At 42.3% G+C, this 14005-nt stretch overlaps 1 protein-coding gene across 2 annotated transcripts in view; it reads left to right on the top strand.

Moving 5' to 3' along the window:
- The first annotated feature begins 546 nt into the window (after positions 1 to 546).
- STXBP6 (syntaxin binding protein 6) overlaps positions 547 to 14005 on the top strand; it is a 96981-nt gene continuing 83522 nt past the window's right edge. Inside the window, exon 1 of one of the 2 annotated variants that reach the window (XM_071426985.1) lies at positions 547 to 707. The gene's annotated coding sequence lies outside the window, so the exon portion shown is untranslated. Of the gene's footprint in view, positions 708 to 1266; positions 1406 to 14005 lie in introns of those variants that run through there. The other variant, XM_071426983.1, reaches the window with a different exon arrangement.

Here is a 14005-nt window from a genome sequence, read left to right on the forward strand (position 1 = left end):
CATTTTCAGGAGGCTGTTGCCTACAAAAGTAGATTGACCTATTTCCATTATATCCATGCAAAATTTATTGGAATTAATATGAGTCACTGAATGGATTTCACAGCATTTCTAAGAGAGATCTAAAGGAACAGCAATACAAGTGAGTGTAATGGTCTGAAAAACTGAGGCTGTAGGGAACTGCCACTATGTAGCATCAACAAGCATTAGATTAAATGACAGGATCAAAACACACACCCCCTGAGGAAACAGTCCACTTACATTTCTATTCACTAACGGAAGTTGTACCAACTACAATTCACATTGACAATCATACAAAAACTCAGCGTTAAACATTGTAAAATAAAGCACAAAAATATTTTGCAATGTAGTGAATGTTTATTTTCTAACTAACTGGCTCATTTTTTCCAAGCATTACATTCCCAGCATTGCCACAGTGGACACACAGCAATGCGTGTGGCCCAGGATCTGGACACGTCACTGACACCCAATGTAGAAAATACAATAGCAGAATTTGTTTCCACCCTTATCCTCTGAGTGTGGAGGAACATCCCGCTGTTATTTGTGTGACGCTCTAGCAGCAGACAATGCCTTCCAGGAACGTCGCTGGGGGCCTGGCAGCGATCGCACACCTGACCGATCCCAGGATCTCCGCGGGCCGCTGGGAAGAGCCGAACCCGGCTCCCGCCCCGCGCGCTTTCTGTGCCAAGGTGAGAACGCGTTTCTGTTCCCAGCACGATTAGTGCTGCAAAACTCGTCAGAGAGCTGAAAGGGCGCTTTACACGTTCATTTTGGAGGTTTGCCCGTCTAAACTCTTAATTCCGGCGCCGGGCTCCTCCGCCTGCCCCAGCGGCTCCGGCGGGACTCCGGCCGCGTTGGAACCCGGCCCGCGGGAGGCTTCCCGGCCGCGGCGGGCGCACGCCTCTCCTGCGGAGCGCTCTCGCGGAGCGGCGCTGCCGCCAGCCCGGCTCCACGGCGGCCCCGCGGGCGCGGAGGCGGCGCGCAGCCCCCGAGCAGCAGCGTTTGGGGTTCCCTCCCTTCAGCGCTCCCAAACTCCACTCCAACGCGCTTATTTCCTCCTGCCTCCCAAGCCAGCTTCCTGCCCGCGCAGCCACCGCTTCTCCCCGGCATCCCGCCCGCCCCACCGCGCCACGCCGCCGGTTCGCGGGCGGCCCGGGACGGTGGCGGCGGGGGCGGTGGGCGGCCCGCGGGCGGCCCCGATTGGCGCAGCCGGCGCACGTGGGGCCGCCCTCACGCCTCGGCGCTGGCAGCGCGGCCGCCGCCGCGGGGCACGGCAGGGCAGGGCGGGGGAGCGCACCGGGCTCCGCTCCGCGCGGGTCTCCGCGCACCGCACGCGGCGCTGCGGCGGGGAGGGGAGAGAGAGGAGTCGAGCCGAGCCTGCGGAAAGGTGGGTGTGGAGGGGGCCAGGCGCCGCGCTGCGGGTCGCGGTGGCCGTGGGGTGGGCGATGTGCCCGTCGGCTCCCTCGGTGGCGCGCCGCGCTCGCCCCGTTGGGGCTGCCGGCTGCGCGGCGCCCGCGGGCGGAGCTCTCGGAGGGAGCGGGCCAGCGAGTTAGTGATCAACTCCGCGGCGGCGTCCCCCGCCCCGGCACGGCGCCGGGACCTCCGGGGCGCGCTGGGGGTGCCGGGCCAAGGCGGCCGCTCCCGAGGGCGGCCGGGGCCGCGGGGCTCCGCCGAGCGCCGTCTGCGGGCGCGGCTGGGGCGAGGCGGGCGGTGCGTCCGGCAGCGCAGCCCTTCAGCCCTCGCCGTCGGAGGCTGCGGGAGCGGGGGGGGGCCGGCCCTGCAGCCCCGGCACCGGTGGCTGTGCTCTGACACCGGCCCCGAAGTCTGCCTGGAGCCGCTGGTGCAGCCCGGCGGTGGTCGGTCCCTGTCGACCGTCCTCGGGAGGCTCTGCGGGTGATGAAGAGCAGCACGGAACCGGCCAGTAAATGTAAAGCTGATGCACTGCTCCCCTTCCAACACGATGTTTCGAGAGTAACCTTGTCAGTCCGGTGGACCGACCACCACCACCTTCCCCTCTTTCTGTTTGAGCCAGCTTTGCTAATGGAAAAAAGTAAAATTTACAGTAGCTGTAGTCATTACCCACTTGTGATGGATAATCCTCAGCTGATGAAATCTGAAGTTCAAGGAAATATTTACCATTATTTAGAGAAATGTGTTATTCTTTTTTCATCATATTTTGCCCCCTGTCAAACAGAGGAGCTTATGTTTAAGGAATTGCATCACTTTGCAAATCCCTCTATCTTTCTCTAAATATAAGCTGTCTTAGGATGTCTTCAACTTGGCTGTTTTCCTTTTGTGAGTCAGAGCTAGTGTTACTGCTTTTCATTGCTTGAACGGGCTCCACAGACCCATGACACCTCTCTTCAGAGTTTTAAGAGTTGTTGCTCATGTGATGGGGATCATCTGGCAACTCTGCTTAACGTTACTGAGGCAGACAGGACCTTTTCCAGCCTAAAATACTGGAAGATGACGATAAGGTATCTTGATTTTCTTTTGATTATGACATCTAATCAGTGCTGCAGTGACTAACTGTAGGGGAGGTCTGTAACGTGTCATCTCTTGTAAGGGAGGAGTAAGCAGAGGGCAGGGAAGTTGTATCTTGCTGGTGATGCATTGCGTTAGCAACTCAGGGGTTTCTTTTTCACATCTGTTGTTTCCAAGCACACTTTACCTCTGATTCTTTCTGTAATTCTAGTAAGTTATTTTAATGAGGCCCTAAGAACTCAAAACATAGTGAACACAGAATACTTGTGGTAGTTTGAGTGCAAGTAATCGTAATGGGGTGTCGGGCTTTATTTTATTTTTTTTCCCCATGCTCTGTGAATAGGAATTTTCAGCTTCTTGCCCTTAGGAAGAATGTCCCCCATGGGCCTGATCTTAGTCTGCTTGGTAAATACTTGAAAAAGTCACTTTCAGTGAAATGTTTAAGGCCTTTCTGCTTGAAGAAAAGCAGTTACATTGTAGTCGTGCTACCCTAATTTCCCATCTATTTTTTCAGGACTATGCCTTAAAAGTTGCATGGCACCTTTAAAAATACACTGAGGTAAAACAGCGAAAATAAAAAGTACTCTAACATTTTGAGTGTAGAGTGAAAGCAGCATTTTGGAAGTTAGCCCAATCACCATTTTGTGATAGCTTCCTTCAGTGAAGGAATTTCTAGGTGGAAAAAGAAGGCTGTGAAGAATTGTGCAATGGAAAGTAAGGGGTATCTTTCCCTTGAGTAAGAGTGTTTTCTTGGTGACTGAGATTTCTTTTAACTTGCACATGTTGATTTCTCATCTCTATTTCATTTATTCTCAAGTTTCTGAGTGTCTCCTAGACATGGTCTGGATAGGAACATGTAAAGTCAGGGAAGTGCAATGATAACATGGTGTTATGAGCTATAGAAAGGTCAAAGAGAAGTACTTTATGGTTTTTTTTCCCTTTGAGATTTGTGTTCAGATCACCTCAGTCCTGTGTGGATGTGGGATGTTTGGACAGTGAAAATAATATAATCCATTTATAAAGTCCTCAGTCTGAAGGGTTTTTTTTTCGTCCTAATCGAATATTCTTTCTTTATACTATTTAAGGCATCTTTTACTAGAAGTTCACTTCTTAAGTAAGATGAATTCATCAATAGGTACTTCTTGTGTTTGTAGTGTTGTTACTAGATTAAAGCATACATTTTAGAAAACTTAAAAATACCTTTTTTTTAAAAAAATGCAGCTTATAAGACTATATGGGATATCTTCTGTTTTATAATGAATAAAATTCTGTGAAATGCCAGCTCTGCAAAAATAGTAGCTGTTAGTTTCCTTTGGGGAGAAGCATTCTGTCTGAATAATAGTGCATTTGTGCTCTCTTCTTTCCTCCTTATTTCCAGTGTCCAGCTGGTAAGCTAACATTCCCAAGGCTGTACAAAAGTGTATTAATCACAGGTGTTCGGATAATATGGTGGTAAGACAAACTTGCCTTCTGTTTTTAACCAAGCAGGAATGCCATAGCTAACATGTGTGCAGAGAAAAATCAAGTCCTTCAAGGGGAACACCTAATTTTCCTAGTCCTGGGTTGGTGATCTGGTGATGCTGGGGATTTGAAAAATGGATGAAATAAAAAGCCTTGATATTAATTTATATTGTATCCAGACATGCCAGTGAATTCATTAATACACTTTTGCATATGACTGCAGCAGTTAGTGCTGCTTTAACTGTATAGAAGCATGTTTAAATTTAGGCTTTTGGTTTGCTTGTTTCTTGTTCTGAGTCAGGAAATGCAAACTAGGATGTATCTAATATTTTATCAGTTCTAATAAACATTGTGTGTTTGTTTACAGTTTCTTGTTGTGTAGCATTCCTTGGTTATACAGATCTTTAATCTTATCCCCAACAAATTTCTTAAGCTTGAAGAAAAGGAGAGGAAAATAATAATAATAATTCAAAACAAGAACTATGTTAACAAGAGAAGGGACTATTGGTTTTCCTGCCTAAATGATGTCATAGAACATTTAGGCTGTAGTGTGCAGGGAGAAAGTGGTTTTAGGGAAGTGGGAGGAAGGAAGAACATTGCTTCTTACTACTTTTTTTCCCTCCTCTGGGTAACCTGCTATCACGGAAAGGAATGATGATTTTTCAAAAGCAAATGCATTTCTGAAGCTGTATATAGCAGAAATAGACTCATGAAATATATTCACTGGGTAACTGAGGAACAAAAAGATATCAGACCATTTAACAAAATCATTGTATTCAAACTCTTTCAAAATTGCCAGTATCCTCTTCCATCCTGAAAAATCTTTTCCCAGTAGTCCATTTTCTTTTCCAGTATACATTTGTTGGAGGCCCAGTTGACTTCTGGTATGTGTTGTTCATTGTGGTGCTCTAGAGCTCACAGTTGAACATTAAGCTGCCTTTTTTTCCATATTAAGCTTAGGCAGACAGCCTCTTCACCTGAGGTTTTTGACACAGACAGTGCTGTGGGGCTTCTTTGTCATAAGTATAAAAGATTCCTTTGTAACTGGGATTGCATGACTATGAGTTAGCTTGATACATTACCTATTCCTACTTTCCCTTTCATCATTTTTCTTTGCAGATAGTTTTGGGAAAGGATTCCTGCTGTGCTGAAGTGCTGCAGGTCTGGGAGCAGTTTGGACTGTAATGTTCCTGTGTTCTTTACAAGACAGCACTTGTATTGGATTTCTGATGCTTGGAAGACCCAGTTTCTGTATGTGTGTGTTGTCAGTTTCAGACTTTTATATGTAGATAACAGTGCTAATCTACTGTCAACAGCCCCAAGGGAAAAAAAAGCAGACACTTCTGTTCTGTAGCATTTTGATTTCCTCAGTAAAACAGGAGCATTGTGGGAGTTCAAGGTTGCTCAGTGGTGCACAATTCTTACCAGTGGCTATGAATCCAAGTTACTGAAGGTTTTTATGGTCATGAACTGCGGATTAAAGTCCAGCACTAAAAGCTGAACTTGGGGGTTTTTTGCCCTTTTAACTTGGTTCCAGTCTTGCTGTAGACATGGGAATGGTGCTGGCTCCAGGAATCTTTTTTTTTTTGTTTTTTCTTCTACCTTTATTGTCTTGTGTGGTTTTAAACTTCAGACACTTTCACTTCATTATCTCTTCCTAGAGATTGCACATGTTTTTTATATATGTGAAGTTTCTAAGTAGTGTGAGACCCTCTGTGTAATTACAGACAGATCCATTAATAATACGGCAAACCCCCAGATTATGTGTATCTGTATGAAACACTTAGGATGGAGAGACTTTGGAAAACAGGTTTCTGGGTAGGTTGAGTTTTTCTTGTCTGTGCATAAAACAGTACAATTAAATGTATCATAGTAATAAATAAACTTGTTTTGGAGTAGATTTCAATATAAGAAATTAACATACTCTTACTTAAGCCATGGTTAAATTATTAAGATTCTGCCACTGTGGAAACAATTCCTTTTTCTTGATGCATTACCATGAGATAAAACTGAAAATGTAACTTCTGTAGAATTTGGTGCTTGCCATTCATCTGCAAAAAAGAAATACTTATAATTTCTTCTTGCAAACTGTGCTGGCCAACAAATTTTTTATTTACACAGTTTGGTTTTGGGTCTCCTTTTCACAAGCCATTCTGTGCTATGTTTGCAGCCTGTTTTAGAAAACACTCTTTGTATCTTGTGAATACTTGCTTGGAGAGCCAAAACAGTAATTCCTTAACTTTACTTACAGGTTTTCTTCAGGGTTGTTGAGGTGCAAAATTGAGATGTAATCTAATATTTTTCCTACCTTTCCACTTGCTAGTGTATTTAGGAGGAGGGGAAGAGCAAACAACTGGCCATATGCAGTATTCTAGGATGTTCATGAGTTTCCTCTTGAATTGTTTGCCTTTAATGGGCCATATCAACTTTCTGTATTCATTTAAAGCTAGACAATGCTCAGTTCAACATTGTTAATCATATATGGAAAGAAAGAAGGAAAGAATATGATCAGTTATTGACAGATTTGAATTACACAGAGTGAGTTCCTGTTAGTTAATTTATTTCATTGAGCTTGTATGGCAGGTTCCTGACAGTGTAATAGTGTCCAAGAGCTTTGATATACCCAGAGGTTAGTGACTAGTCTGTAAGCACATCTGTGACTTTAATATAAACATGGCAAATAGTTTTTTGAAGTGGCAATTTGTTCAGTGTAGGTTAACAATCAACTCTACTCTCTAACAGCAAACACTTGTAAGTCTGTAGGATGCCATGCTGGGGCCTTAGGCTTTCAGGCAGCGTGGAGAAAGGATGGATGCTCAGAGATGTGCTCTGCTCATGTGTGACAATGCAAAGGGGCTTCTTTCTGGCTTCCTGCTGGCCATCAGTTCCTTGCTGGTAGGCATCCACTGCAGGTGGGCTCTCTACCTGGGCCTTTGCCACATTTTTCATTGCATGAAAGTTACAAGATTCAGAGAGACAAAAAAGTGTCTGGTGTCTTTACACAGGAAAGGGCCAACAAAAAACTTGTATTCATTGTATTCTTAAGGACAGATTTAAAGGTGGGTGTTTAAAGTCCAAATTTATAACTTAGTTTTGTCATTTTAAAATCTAGATCCATACTGAAGGGGTTGCCTTAAAGAAGCAGTCTGACTTTAAAAAACAAAAACCCCCAAAAGATCACAGAACCATAGAACAGCTGAGTTTGGATGGGACCTCTGGAAGTTCCTTTTTACAGTTTTATTATACCACTCTCTTTAGGAGAAGAGCTGTGTTAAGCTTAGCTTTTTTTGGACAGTGCTCTCAGGTCCATGGTGTGATTCTTGGGTTTGTCTGTGCAAGGCCAGGAGTTTGACTTCATGATCTTTGAGGGTCCAACTCATTCCAACTCAGGATGCTCTATGATTTGTTTTGGGGCATACAGAAAGGAAGTTGCAGCTTGTAAATATAGAGGTTCACTAGTATGAGGGGATATCAAACAAAGAAGACTTTGTTTTTTAAGCAGACAGCTGAGTGAACTCAGAGGCACATTCTCAGATGGAATGGAGTTCTTGGTTACTAGAACTGAAATTTTCCTAACTTACATTTTTTTGAACGCTAAATGGGGACCTTTTAAGAATCATCTTACATTGTGCCCAAGCTATTAATTTTTGTCTTGATCAGTACAGAATTTCAGTTTCATTATGAACACATTTTCAATATGTTCTTTGAAAAAGCAGTATTCTTGACTGATTTTAGTAAAACTCACAACTTAAGAAAATTAATGTGTCAATTATTTATTTAAAACATTGGTTTTACTGTAGCCTGTGTGCATTTACAGCTGTTCAGAAGTGACTGTCAGAGGGGCAAAGAATGATTCAACAGCATATGAGGTGCTGGATGCTTCCCACATCATTGGTAACGTATGATCTGTATTTGAAAAATGTAACCAAGACTGAATCTTTACATGTTTTCATGTTTCTTTTTCTGGGCAATTGACTAGTTAGTTTGGCTATAACAAGAGACTGTGTTTGCTCTAAGTTGGGGTATTTGGATTGCTTTCAGTTCACCAGGGCCTGAAATACACATAACGAAATTCACAACGGAAGTGTTTGCTTTGAAGATTCTGATTTAATTTAACTCCTGTGGAAGCTAAAGGCTGTAGCTGACTTCACTGGGACTTGAACAGAGCAGGTAGGCAAGCTTTGTCCCATAGAGTTGCTTTAATGTTTCTGATTCCTGTGTATTTAGTAAGGCTTCAGATGTTCCTTTATTATGTAACTATAGGGCTAGGTAATGTGTTTCACAGATGCTGAGATGCAGTTACAGTATATAACCTATTGTTTAAATATCCAAGTGCAAGATTAAGGATTTGCCATAGATGATCAGTTGTACCTTGCAGAGTTGTTAATTAGACACAGATTGTGTTTTTGACTGAGTCTGGGCTTAAAATGAGTCTCTTTTTTGTCAGTTCAGCATTGACTTGTGAGTTAATGCTGTCTACTTAGGCACCTGATTGTCTTCTGACCTGAGGTGTCCACATTTCCTGTCAAGTCAGTGGAAGGAGTTGAAAGCCTTGGGGGCATGAATCACAGCATTGTAGTGTTTCACAAAATAGTAATGACATTATTTCAGTAAGCAGTATTAAAAAGCATGAACAGAAGAAATAGCTTTTATGTGCGTTGGGAGTAAGGCAATACAATTTTGTCACTGCTGTGTTAGCTGAAGGTAGCTGTGTCTGTTGAGTTCCACCTCATTTACACATCTTGACACGCCACTGTCCCTGCTTGCCCCAGTTTGCCAAGGTCCTACTGAATTGTGGATGGTTCTTGTCCCCAGCCCAGGAAATCAGATGCTTGGGGGTGTCTCTGGAGAAAGTTTTGGGAAGGTAAGCTAAATGATTATCTGTGAAATTTTTCAGGAGGAAGCTAGGACTTAGGACCTTAATGATTTGATGGGATCTGAAATGTGGCATTTAGTGTCTTAAAAGTAAATTCCTTGTGTCCAATATGATATTTTAACGCAGAGCCCTTATCTGACCAAAGGCTAATGTGACACCCTTTAAAGGATTAAGAAACCAGTGTGCCTATACCTTGATAAAGGAATTTAGTAGATAGAAACCATGTATAGGGCACCTTCAGGTCCTTGTGAGATTACATAAAAGAGTTTCAGGTTCTGTTTGGTTGCTAAACAATGTTTCATTTTAGAGGACAAGAAGCCTGCAATTAAAAAATATTAGACTTCAAACTTTTAATTGTTTGGGGGGCAAACATTATGCATTTTAACCTCCTAAAAAGAAAACTTCAAGGATAAGCTCTGTAAGCTAAGAAATATACTGGATTTAGTCATGTCATGTAAAACAACAGTGCATTAAACTGCCCTTCTTTTTCTTTCAGCGGTGGTTATTGTGAAATATACAACAGTGTTTTGGAGTGGGAGTATAAGGGCTTATGATGGTTCCGGATGCCTGTGGGTCCAGTTCTACTGCTAGTTACTTCTGTATAAATCTTCTCATTTATTCTTGTAGAAATGATTGCTTATTTGTGAGAGTGGGCAGGTCTGGGCTGAGGCAAGGCTTGATCCTGTTGTCCTTGGAGTGCAATAACAGTGCTTCTGCATTCCTCTTAAGGGGGTGATAAGACCATGTTTGCAACTCTGCTTTCTGTTCCTCTCCACTAGTTTATTAGGGAGCTGGTTTAGTTTTCTGGATGTTTGGGTAAAGAAAACTGAGAATTCTCCAGTAGTATCTGACACTTGTTTATTTCATGTTTGTTCCCTATGGAAACTTGTGAAGCAGGATATAGTCAAGATGCTGACATAGCTTGTGATTAGTTGCTTGTTTCAGACAGTAATAGCTGATGTCTTCACATCTTAACTTGGTAATACTGACTGGTTTTGTGTGTGAAAGTAGGCTTGTTATTAATTCAAAAGCTAAATGTGCAGTTTTGTTTTTGCTTTTTCTCTTCTATTTGGTTACAGTGGAAAGTGCAGGAATGGATTGTCTTTGACAGTAACCCAGGTACCACTTTGGGTGCTAAGTGAGGCTTCCTTCCAGCTCTCTCTGAGCAGTGATTAAGCTGAAGAATGCATTTTTGTAGCCTGGTAACACTGACCTGGTGGCCCCATAAGTGCTTAGCAGATGCCAAACTCTCCCATACATTTATGAGCTGGGTGTGGTGACCCCTCATTTTCTGCAGAAGGAAATGATCTTAAATGAGTTGTTCAAGTTGATATCTGTAGTAAAACTGTGATAATACATCTTTCTAGTTCTGTTTTTATAGATTATCAGTGTATCAGACTTTATCTTTTAAGCAATTCAGTAAGAAATTTGTAATCAACTCTGTGTGCATTTGAAAGCCTCTTAAAAATTTGTCAATTTATCTCATGGAGAATCTTGCCCAATGTATAACGCAAACATCTTCCCTTTCCAGCTTATAACAAACCTGTTACTTAGTTTTCTAGAATAAAACAGGCAGTGATGTATATGGACTGTTCTTCTGTCTCTTTCATGGTGCATCTGTTGTGTCTTCCTCTGTGTCTGACATAGTTTGTGCATGTACCCCACACATAGTCTGTGCATGTCTCTGCACAGAAGGAAGTGAATTTTCACAGGTGGAGCAATAAAAGCCACCCTTGTGAAGGTGTAGTGTCTGGATGTTTCGTAGGGAGTTGGTTTGGTGGCTGTGAGCAGTTTCTCACTTCCTGCTGGTGACAAAGCAGTAAATCCCAAGTTGTTTTTCTCTATGTTTCCCCCACTATGTGGATTTATTTCATGTTCGTACAGCACAGGCTTATCTGAACTTCAGGATGTTCCCAGCTTTGACATGAGCGCTCATACTTACTTTTGCCTTTTCATTTAAACATTTCTCCTCCCTCCATTTTCAAAAGGGTGGCATGAGGTGAGGTTGACAATTGATGTCTGTTATGACTAAAAGGGAACCTTGCTTTTCTGATAGAGGGATAAATACATAATTTACCTTGCAGTAAGAGGAAAGTGCTTTTCATTTCACTATGCTGAGGAGGGGATAGTAGGGATTCAGAAAAGTGGAATCCAGACTGTGATAGACTGTATTGTAGTATGTTATGATGAATAAAATTTCCTGAAAATAGAAAAGAGATATTAGAGGACTCCCAGGAAATGCAGCAATTCCCCTAGAAACATGTCTGAGATGGGAGGAAATGAGAGTTCAGTACCACTGAAACACAGAGAGGTGCAATGAATTGTCTTCTGAAGTGTGGGAGCTATGGGAGGTATTTATCTGATTAATGAACCAGTAGCACTGGTTCAGCTGTCTTCCATGGACGAGGATTATTCCTGTAACATGGTCTCAGCTGTGTCTAATCTCCTTCTAATGTCACTCTTTGTTTTCTGCCTTTATAATGTTGTCTGTTTCTTCTTAATTTCTCACTATTTTTTATCTTAGCATCCTTTGTACATTATTTTAATCATGGGGCAGTTCTCTTTCAAACCTCATTTAGCAGTTCCTAGGGACTTCTTAAAGGCCTTAATAGGTGTGTATTTCCCTGTCATGTGTCAGTTTAAACATTAACTTTGGCATCTTTTGTCAAAGAATGTTGACTAGAGATTGATTTCCTCTATTTATAGGTGAGTTATCACCTTTCTTCATGTTCTTACTTCCTCATTTAAATAATTACACTTTTCTAGTTTATCTTAGAAACAAGGTAACTTTGGGAAGAGTAAGATGTGACCCAGATGACTGGAAAAGGGGAAGGATTTTGCCCATCTTGAAAAAGGATAGAAAGGAGGATCCTGGAAGCTACCAACTTGTCAACCTCACCTCTGTGCCTGAGAAGGTCATGGAACAGATGCTCCTGGAAGCCATGCTAGGGCACATGGAGGACAGGAAGGTGACTTGAGACAGCCAGCATGACTTCAGCCAGTGCAGGTCCTGCCTGATGAAGTGGCCTTCTATGTTGGAGTGACTCCATCAGTGGACAAGGGAAGCTATAGATGTCATTTATCTGGACCTTTGACATGGACCTCCCCAACATCCTTCTCTTTAAACTGGAGAGAGAAGGATTTGTTGGGTGGACTGTTAAATGGATAAGAAATTGGTTGGATGGTCACATCCAGAGGGCAGTACTCAACTGCTCAGGGACAAGTGACGTCAGTGACAAGTGGTGTTCCTTAGGGATCTGTAAAGTGTGTTGTTTAGTATCTTCTTCATTGATATTGACAGAGGGATTGAGTGCACCCTCAGCAAGTTTGCAGGTGATACCAGGCTGAGTGGTGTGGTTGACACACCTGAAGGATGGGATGCCATGCAGAGGGACCTGAACAACCTCAGGAACTGTGCCCATGGGAATCTTAGGAGTTTTAACAAGACCAAGTGCTGGTGCTGCACCTTGGCTGGGGCAACCCTGGTATCAGCCCAGGCTGGGGATGAACAGCCCCAGAGCAGCCCTGCCCAGAAGGACTTGGGGGTGCTGCTGGCTGAGAGGCTGCACGTGACCCAGCCGTGTGTTGTTGGAACTTGATAATCTTTAAGTCCCTTCCAACCCAAGCCATTCCATAGTTCTGCAGTTGCGTGACTTACTTGGTAGTTTCCATTTCCCTCTACTTGCAATTCTACTCCCCTTTCACAATGTTTCTTCTGAGTTGCATACTTTCAATGAAACAACAAAGTTATTGACGATAAGGGATGAAAGGTAAGTGTTCTATGAATGCCACTGTGGTATGTTCTGGATCTTTCCAGATATGTTACTGCACTCTGTGACAGGATGTGAAATATTCCACACACATTGAGTAAATAATAGCTGTTATGAATAAATGCTTTTAAATTAGCAGAGCTGGATAACTTGTTTCTGAACATCTTAAAATGAAAAGCCTGAAGAAATGTAGATAGAATAAGGAAAGACCTGGAATTATGTTAGATATGTAATTAAATGGTTGCTTCTTATTCTGTTGTGGAACAAAAGAAGCCAGTGCTTTGCCAGTGCTGAGGGGTCACTGAAAAGAAAAAGACAAATTTGAAATTGTAGGCGGTTGTTTGCCTCGGTATGGTGCTGGCAAGTCTAATATACTTTATTATGTGCAGAGTATTCTGTATATAATTAAGCTTAAAATGTGAGTAACGTACATTCAAACACAAGAGAAATGCGTCTGTTATCTTTTAATCTTTCATTGAATGGAGCAATTGATTTCAGTGTAGGATTATCTGTATTACAGGGTACAGGACACGGAAGGGCTGCTTCCACTTCTGGTTGGCATTTTTCATTGTTCTAAAATGTCTGAGCACTTTAAGTATGGGCAATATATATATAATACTTTGAATTTTCTATTGTGTTTCTTTAAAATTACTGGTTAAAGGTTATCTTTAGTACATAATTTACATAATTTCTAAATTATTACATTATGTGTGTGTACCTGAGATCTTTGCTTTTTAAGAGGTGAATTCGCATCTCTGCATAACCACAATATTTTGGTTTATTTGCTTAGGTCTTTGGCCCACACGGACATCTGAGGCAAAAACATTTTTGGAAGGTTTATTAGCAGTAGATCCTTGCTTGATTCCAGATGGAAATCTCTCAGTTCTCTTGGGGGTCCTATGAAATTGTTCTTTCCTACAGTAATAAAATAGTCTCTCAATTATAAATGGTGCTAGAATTGTCAAGCTGAGCGAGCAACTAAAACTAATGAGTTGCAAAGAATTCCAAGTATGCATCTGGCTTTAAGGCTATACCCACAGTTTTGTGATATCTTTATTTGGGAAAACATCTCTTGCTTTCTTTACTTGCTGTGCAGATGGCCATATAAAAGATTGCTCTTTGAAGGAAGACTAAAACATCAGTAGGCATAGTAGATAAAAGCACAGAATGCACTTAACACTCTCTTTCTTAATTTCAGAATCTTTCTCATGAGGATTTAGAAGCAGCTCTTATAATGATGTAGCTTTTGAGAAATTAGTATCCTTGTAAAAGCTAGATGAAAGCCTTTTAAGAAGTTGTAAGAACAATATTTGTACCATGTGCTATGTGCCTACATTCATGGCTCCTTTATTATAGATCTTGATTTTTACAGAGCTGCCTGTCCTTGCAAACCTTT

Source organism: Agelaius tricolor, unplaced genomic scaffold (genome assembly GCF_023055355.1).
Source record: "Agelaius tricolor isolate 1412-34295 unplaced genomic scaffold, bAgeTri1.0.p SCAF_5, whole genome shotgun sequence".
Classification (NCBI taxonomy): Eukaryota; Metazoa; Chordata; class Aves; order Passeriformes; family Icteridae; genus Agelaius; species Agelaius tricolor.